Genomic DNA, 8,031 nt, shown 5'->3' on the forward strand with positions numbered 1-8,031 from the left:
ACACAGATATTTTGTTATATAATACAAGCATTCATACACTTTAATATGTGACGTACTGTAAAATAACACTACTTAAACTGCTGTATTAAAACAAGTGTAAAAACTGATACTCCACTCAGGTCAATAAGAGGTAAAACGTTTTACACATGGACATCCGAGCTCAGTTCTTGGCATGAATCGGTGCTGTTCTCACTTAATGGAAGGCTCAATGCAGCCCTTTGTGCGGGAAATTAAACATCCAAGCACCACAAGGGCCATATGGGAAAATAGTTAATCAAAGGTTATGCTAATGCACATCAGGCTGAGAAGAGCTCTGGGCTCCCAATGCTTGCCTCCCCTTTATGCAATAAAACAGTTATGCGAGAGACATAAATGATGAGACATTGCTATTCATAACCAAGAGACTAAGACTACCCAAACCAGATGTCAGAAAACACAGCTGCTGTGCTTTTGGTCAAATTTCCAATTTATTTCTAGTTATTTAAAATTCATCTCTGCCACATAGCAGTCTGTGAAACAAGCTTCCTAATATTTCAAAATAAAGTCTGTTTATACTCATTTTAAATTGAAAGCTGGACCCTCTGCTAATGTCACGGGGAATGTCTCGATAGATCATTTTGATGGCTTACACTCATTTATAAATGCGGGAAGTGAACCACACAATTGCATGCGCACATGCCTCTGTGACTGAAACAAATTGGCACAAACTTCATGAATTATTGATGATGACAGAGTTGAAAGTGGACAGAGCAAAAATTACTTTGTGTGAAGTTTTCATCCAGTGCACAAGAGAGGAGGGTGTGCAGAAGTGGGAAACATGTCTCTATGTTTGCTTTTGGAAAAGACAGAGTATAAAACAAAACAAAACAAAGTATATATATATATATATATATATATAACATGTTTAATTAGCAGATAATATATTTTATTTATATTATATTTTATTAAATACATTATTTTATATACTTAAGTTGCCACATCATATCTAAATTAATTAGAAATTCCTAATTCTTTTTAAGCAGTGATATCACATATTTTTGTATTTTATTTTAAGTCATCTAAAATTAGATAATTAATGAAATAATATAAACAAAACTTTTATATAATTAAGAATAAAAATAATTAAGCAGATGAATTTAACAGTTCCCTGATTTTGCACAGAGTAAAAGATATCCAAAATATTTTTTTAAAAATTCAACCATTTGACTCCAGTAGACTTCCAGATCTACAAGTCATTCTGGGTTATTAACCAGTCAAATGAGTCTCATTAACAGCACACAGGGAACATTAATGGGAAGTGAGGAGAACTCAGGGTTTGAGTTCCCCCATAAACAGAGACCATGAACATCTACTCCCTCTTCTGCCTGCACCAGCACCAATTAGCATTTCACTTCCCATTGGCCTCCTTCCCCCATTTCCTCTTGGCTCACAGCAGGTTTGCGAATGCATCAAACTCTTCCCAGCCTGTAGGAAAGGGTGTCCTGAGCCCTGTAATTGAGACCGAGCTCAGAGAGATGATTCACTTGTGATGGTGAGTGATGGATGTGACTGAGGGTGGGTCTGCTCGCAGCTTGGCAGGAACGTAGATGATGCATCATGCGGGCCGAGAGGAGAAAAAGAGAAATTGTTTCATTACTTATCAAGGTGTGTCACGCTGGACTGATATCAGAGAGGGGGAGAGGGAGGGCGGCAATTAGAGAGTGGCGGCAGCTTGATTTATCAGAGCATCATTTTGATGGAGTATTCCAAAATGATAAAAATATTTAATAAATCCCCCTCGGCTGATGCTGCGCAGGGTAATCTGATGCTGACAGGGCAGAAGTGCAAAGTGCCTGATATTGTCCATAAAGCATTTCGGTGTGAATATTCGGCTGGTGGAGAACAGCTATACGCTTACAGATAAGCATGAAAGACAGCGCTGCACCGCTCTGTGCTGAGTGAGGATGTGTAAGAAAACAGACAGAGATAACTGAGCATTATAAAAAGGATAGTTCTGGTCCTTGATTCTGATTGGTTGAGCCAAGTTCGAAGCTGTTGTAAATTACTCTACAAACATACACCTTTGTTTACATTTGTGTGTTGCTTGGCAACCACTTAGTTGGAACCACAACCGTTTCTGAGGAACTACATTGTTTGGCAGAAGAATAATGTTTTTATTAATATCATTACACTTTTTTTTTGCTCTGTTTTATTTTGTGAAACCTTACTACGTATATGGAATAACCGTTTTATAAAAGCAATAAGCCCCGTGAAGCCGTGGTTTACAGTGAATTTATAACAGCCCCTCGGCTGATGCTGCGCAGGGTAATCTGATGCTGACAGGGCAGAAGTGCAAAGTGCCTGATATTGTCCATAAAGCATTTCGGTGTGAATATTCGGCTGGTGGAGAACAGCTATACGCTTACAGATAAGCATGAAAGACAGCGCTGCACCGCTCTGTGCTGAGTGAGGATGTGTAAGAAAACAGACAGAGATAACTGAGCATTATAAAAAGGATAGTTCTGGTCCTTGATTCTGATTGGTTGAGCCAAGTTCGAAGCTGTTGTAAATTACTCTACAAACATACACCTTTGTTTACATTTGTGTGTTGCTTGGCAACCACTTAGTTGGAACCACAACCGTTTCTGAGGAACTACATTGTTTGGCAGAAGAATAATGTTTTTATTAATATCATTACACTTTTTTTTTGCTCTGTTTTATTTTGTGAAACCTTACTATGTATATGGAATAACCGTTTTATAAAAGCAATAAGCCCCGTGAAGCCGTGGCTTACAGTGAATTTATAACAGCTAAGGGGGTTTTAGGCACTCCGCTTCGCGTCGTACCTAACAACGCCCCTTAACTGTTATAAATTCACTGTAAACCACGGCTTCTTGGGGCTTATAGCTTTATTACACTACTTTCCATACATGATATCATGACACTACAATGGGTGGTATTATTACATAACTCAAATACACAATGAGCATTTATTTATTATTAATTATTACCTTTGTGTGACTCTACAATCACTTCATTCTCACATAATAAAATATTAAATTATTACATTTTATAAATTATAAAATAAAGCTAATAATTAATGAATACATTGAATTGACATTATGTACTGAGGTTTAAACAACAGCAATAATTGTAATAATAGTACTAGTTATAATAATAATAATAAAAAAAACACATTAATGTAATATCAATTTATTTTATTAATTATTAGCATCACATCACTCCAGTCACTTTCTTTTCACATAATAAAAGAAATGTATTATTATTAATAAATTAATTATTATTACTAATAATTATTATTATTGTTGTTGTTGCTGTGGTTGTTAATATTTTGTAACACAAATACACAGTCCATTTATCTTAATGAGCTTTGTATCACTCCAGTCACCACTTCTCACAAAACAGAATAAACAATTAAAAAATGAATAAATAATAAAATAAAGCTAACAATTAATACACAAATGGACATTAAAATATATATTTGAGTTAAAATAATAATAATAATAATAATAATATTGGTAACACTTCAGTATAGGGACCAATTCTTACTGTTAACTAGTTGCTTATTAGCATGCCTATTATTAACAGATTGGCTGTTTATTAGTATTTATAAAGCAGATGTTCTGCATGACCATATTCTTCATCCCTAATCCTACCCAATACCTAAACTTAACCACTACCTTACTATTAATAAGCAGCAAATTAGGAGTTTATTGAGGCAAAAGTCATAGTTAATGGTTTGTTAATAGCGAGAATTGGACCTTAAAATAAAGCGTGACCTAATTTTTACTCAGATACATAATGTTCATTTGATTATTAGCTTTGCATCTTAATTTGTGTGTTAATTATTACCTAAACTTATTTCCAAAGCTATGAGAAAGTTTGAGGCACTGACTTCACTGTGGCTAATAACACTGTAATGATAATAATAATAGGAAGGCCTAATAATGTATATGGCTGTCTGGCTGAGAATCACAAACAAACTTGTTGTCAACACTCCCCCGCTGCTTAATCAGTACAATAGCTTTTACTACTGAAAAGCTACATCACTTAAGTGCGACAGTGCCTTCCCACTGCTGAGAAATACAGCTCAACTGGAGCTATTTGTAGCGATGCACTGCTGAGAGAGCTACAGGTAATCACACACAAACACACACAACCTTGATACCAGCTTCAAAACCACAACGCTAGCTCTAAAAGTTTGCTTTTAAATTAATAACAGAGGCTTGGGTGAGTCTTTTGAGCTATCAATGGCAGTAAAATGCTTGAACAGTGTAGTAAGAAAGCATTTCTACACACAAGAGTGCCTGAAAACCTGAAAATTGTGTTGAGATAAATAGAATGCTGGACTCCAAATAATTCAGTGGTCCGATTTCAATCCAGAAAGTGGCATCAGTGTTTAACAGTTACCTAACGTTGGTCAACGCAAATGAAAAGCACTGCAATTAGCAAAAGACATACATGAGGTCACATGACTCATCGTGAATCGTCAGGCGTGCCCCGGCTAATTTTCCACAATTAATGAGCCCTTTAGATTTTATTGCTTATTCATTTACTTTCATTTCTGTCACTCGCACACTCCATCTAATTAATTAGCACACTTTGTTAGCAAATTGCTTATTGAACACAATTAGTGCTGTTTTCAATCAAGCACACCTTAAAAATTCCTTACAGGGAGAAACGTCTGTGCCTCAGTGTTTTAATGGCCTTGGTTAAATTAACTATTCAACAGCTATGATGTGCTCTTGTAAAAATAAACTCAAAACACTCACACGGCTGGTGACCACTGGGAATATAGAGGAAATGGCATCGTCAGACTTAGTATTTGAAGACTAAAGACTTTCTAAACCTTGTCTGCAAGAAGCAGATTTTGACAGATTGTCTGTTTAGGTTTCATGACAGCAGCCAGAATGAAGACGTGCCAGGTCTCTAGTTGGCTGACACTAGGGGTGGGGTGGTTATCACGGTTACAGAAGCCAAATGACAAGGTGAGCTAGCAGCACCTGAACATCTGGGGCACCAACAGCACAATTTCCCCTTCCTGCAGTCCAACACGGACCTCCACAGCTGCTCAAATACTGAACACAATCACCTGCTGTGAGAAGAGAGCTGCTTCAGTGACTTATAAAGCCTATTAAACAGTGCTTATATCTCAGCAATGTCTGTTAACAAAGCGTTTTTTTGGTTTTGGCCACTGAGATGATAATAAAAATGTGCATAGTGACTATAATTAAATTACTTTTAAACAAACTGAAAATATGACAAGAAAAATAAAAATGACACTGCACAATATTAACAATGCACTAATTTATGAAAAACTGTTTCAAATAAAATATAATAAATAATGTCAGATAGTAACCTGCTGAAGCTAAATAGTTTGGTAAGCTGTTTTTTTATTTATTTTATTATTTTTTCTTTTATTTAATGTCTCGTATGCTTACCAAGGCTGCATTTATTTGATCAAAAATACAGTAAAAACAGTAATACTATGAAATGTTATTAAACTTTAAAAGAACGGTTTACTATATGAATAGATTTTAATATGTAATTTATTTCTGTGATGGTAAAGCTGTATTTTCAGCAGCCATTACTTCAGTCTTCAGTTTTACATGATCCTTCAGAAATCATTCTAATATGCTGATTTGGTGCTTAAAAACAATTTTTTTAAATAAAATCAGTGTTGAAAACAGTTGTGGTGCTTAAAATTTGTATTAATAATCTGCACAAAAGTTGCGAATTTGAAGTTAGAATGTGAAAATCATGTTGTGAATATGCTCTTTCCATAACAACAAATCAACAACAACAAAAACCTAAAGAAATCACAACTGTATATAATAATTTCACTATTTCAGAAGATCAGGTCTTCACAAAGATATTTGGTATAGTTTTTTTTGTAGCTTTTTCATCAAATAAAATGTTTTTTTTTTTTGTTGTTGACTAAAAATCAGACACCATTTTAGTAGGATGAAAAATAATTTCCCGTCTGAGAAAATGCACGTGAACTCAAGTCGGAAAGCTCTAATAATACAAATCCAACACATCTTTGTAGTAACGAGAGTGTCCATGTTGTTTTCACATTCCGACTTAAAAGCACAACGCGGGAAATGAGAGCATCCGAGGAGCGCGTGAATGCAGTAATTACACTTGCTCTGATGGCAGCAGGTAGCCTTCCGTTAACTAAGCTAAACATGCTTAAATTAAAATGCCTAAAGCTAAACCTCCCTTGTATTCACATTTCTAAACCTGTTGTCCAACAAAAGAGAAAATTATAACCTTTTTACTCCACAACACCAGTCAAATGCTTCCTTTTGTGATCTGATGAGGCTTCTTGTCACAGAATGAGGCAGAAAATATGTTCCATATGCTACTTTAAAAAGAATACATAGATCAGCAGTAGATTATAAATTAGGGTGACCATACGTCCTCTTTCCCCGGACATGTCCTCTTTTTGGACCTACAAAAATGCGTCCGGCCGGGATTTCTTAATTGCCCAAAATCATGAAATGTTATTAAACTTTAAAAGAACGGTTTACTATATGAATAGATTTTAATATGTAATTTATTTCTGTGATGGTAAAGCTGTATTTTCAGCAGCCATTACTTCAGTCTTCAGTTTTACATGATCCTTCAGAAATCATTCTAATATGCTGATTTGGTGCTTAAAAACAATTTTTTTAAATAAAATCAGTGTTGAAAACAGTTGTGGTGCTTAAAATTTGTATTAATAATCTGCACAAAAGTTGCGAATTTGAAGTTAGAATGTGAAAATCATGTTGTGAATATGCTCTTTCCATAACAACAAATCAACAACAACAAAAACCTAAAGAAATCACAACTGTATATAATAATTTCACTATTTCAGAAGATCAGGTCTTCACAAAGATATTTGGTATAGTTTTTTTTGTAGCTTTTTCATCAAATAAAATGTTTTTTTTTTTTGTTGTTGACTAAAAATCAGACACCATTTTAGTAGGATGAAAAATAATTTCCCGTCTGAGAAAATGCACGTGAACTCAAGTCGGAAAGCTCTAATAATACAAATCCAACACATCTTTGTAGTAACGAGAGTGTCCATGTTGTTTTCACATTCCGACTTAAAAGCACAACGCGGGAAATGAGAGCATCCGAGGAGCGCGTGAATGCAGTAATTACACTTGCTCTGATGGCAGCAGGTAGCCTTCCGTTAACTAAGCTAAACATGCTTAAATTAAAATGCCTAAAAGCTAAACCTCCCTTGTATTCACATAGGGATGTAACGATTTGACGATAAATCATGATAAAATTCTCGACTGTTCCTCTTTTTGGACCTACAAAAATGCGTCCGGCCGGGATTTCTTAATTCCCCAAAATGTCCGGGATTCGGCTGTTTTCTTAATCGCGCTCCCCCTGAATCTCTGACCATTGCCACCTGCTCCCACAACATGTGTTTCGCTCCCGCGATTTCCGTGTCCACTCCTTTAAACATTCTAATATTGTATACAATTTTGGCGCATCGGGGAGACGCTCTCAGGATGCGTTGTATTTCAATATTTTTGAATGAGCATTCGCGCTGTTTACTTTCACTTTCGATTTCGCGATCAAACACGCACTCTGTGTAAAGGGAGCACATCTTACAAGATCAGATATTTGTCAATGAGCTCAGAAAGCTGTTGAGCAGCAAATACTCCAGCATGGTCTTGTCAGTCATCTCTCCTTATTCTCGACCTGTGATCAGTCAAAATTGACTCCGGTAGCTCTTGTTGGATGCAGGGTTGCCAAGTCCGCGTTTTTTCCACAGAATTGGGCTACTAGTCAAAGCTGACTCCTGCAGCTCTTGTTGGATGCAGGGTTGCCAAGTTCGCGTTTTTTCCACAAAATTGGGCTACTTTTAAACTGTTGCCATGGGTTGATTTTCCCAAGTGGGTTAAAGGTTTGAAATATTGCATAAATTACATTTGACTGAAATGCTTGAATTGAAACATTTTGCATCCTACCTATGATAAACTTTTATGGACTTCTACATTAACTGTTCCCTCCTGGTGGAATGACCTG

General features: G+C 35.8%; 1 pseudogene; it reads right to left on the bottom strand.

The window, feature by feature from the left end:
* Positions 1-8,031, bottom strand: part of LOC107705231 (catenin delta-2-like) — a 371,673-nt pseudogene that overhangs the window by 54,693 nt on the left and 308,949 nt on the right.

Source organism: Sinocyclocheilus rhinocerous, unplaced genomic scaffold, assembly GCF_001515625.1.
Source record: "Sinocyclocheilus rhinocerous isolate Xijiao unplaced genomic scaffold, SAMN03320098_v1.1 scaffold594, whole genome shotgun sequence".
In the NCBI taxonomy this organism is placed as follows: Eukaryota; Metazoa; Chordata; class Actinopteri; order Cypriniformes; family Cyprinidae; genus Sinocyclocheilus; species Sinocyclocheilus rhinocerous.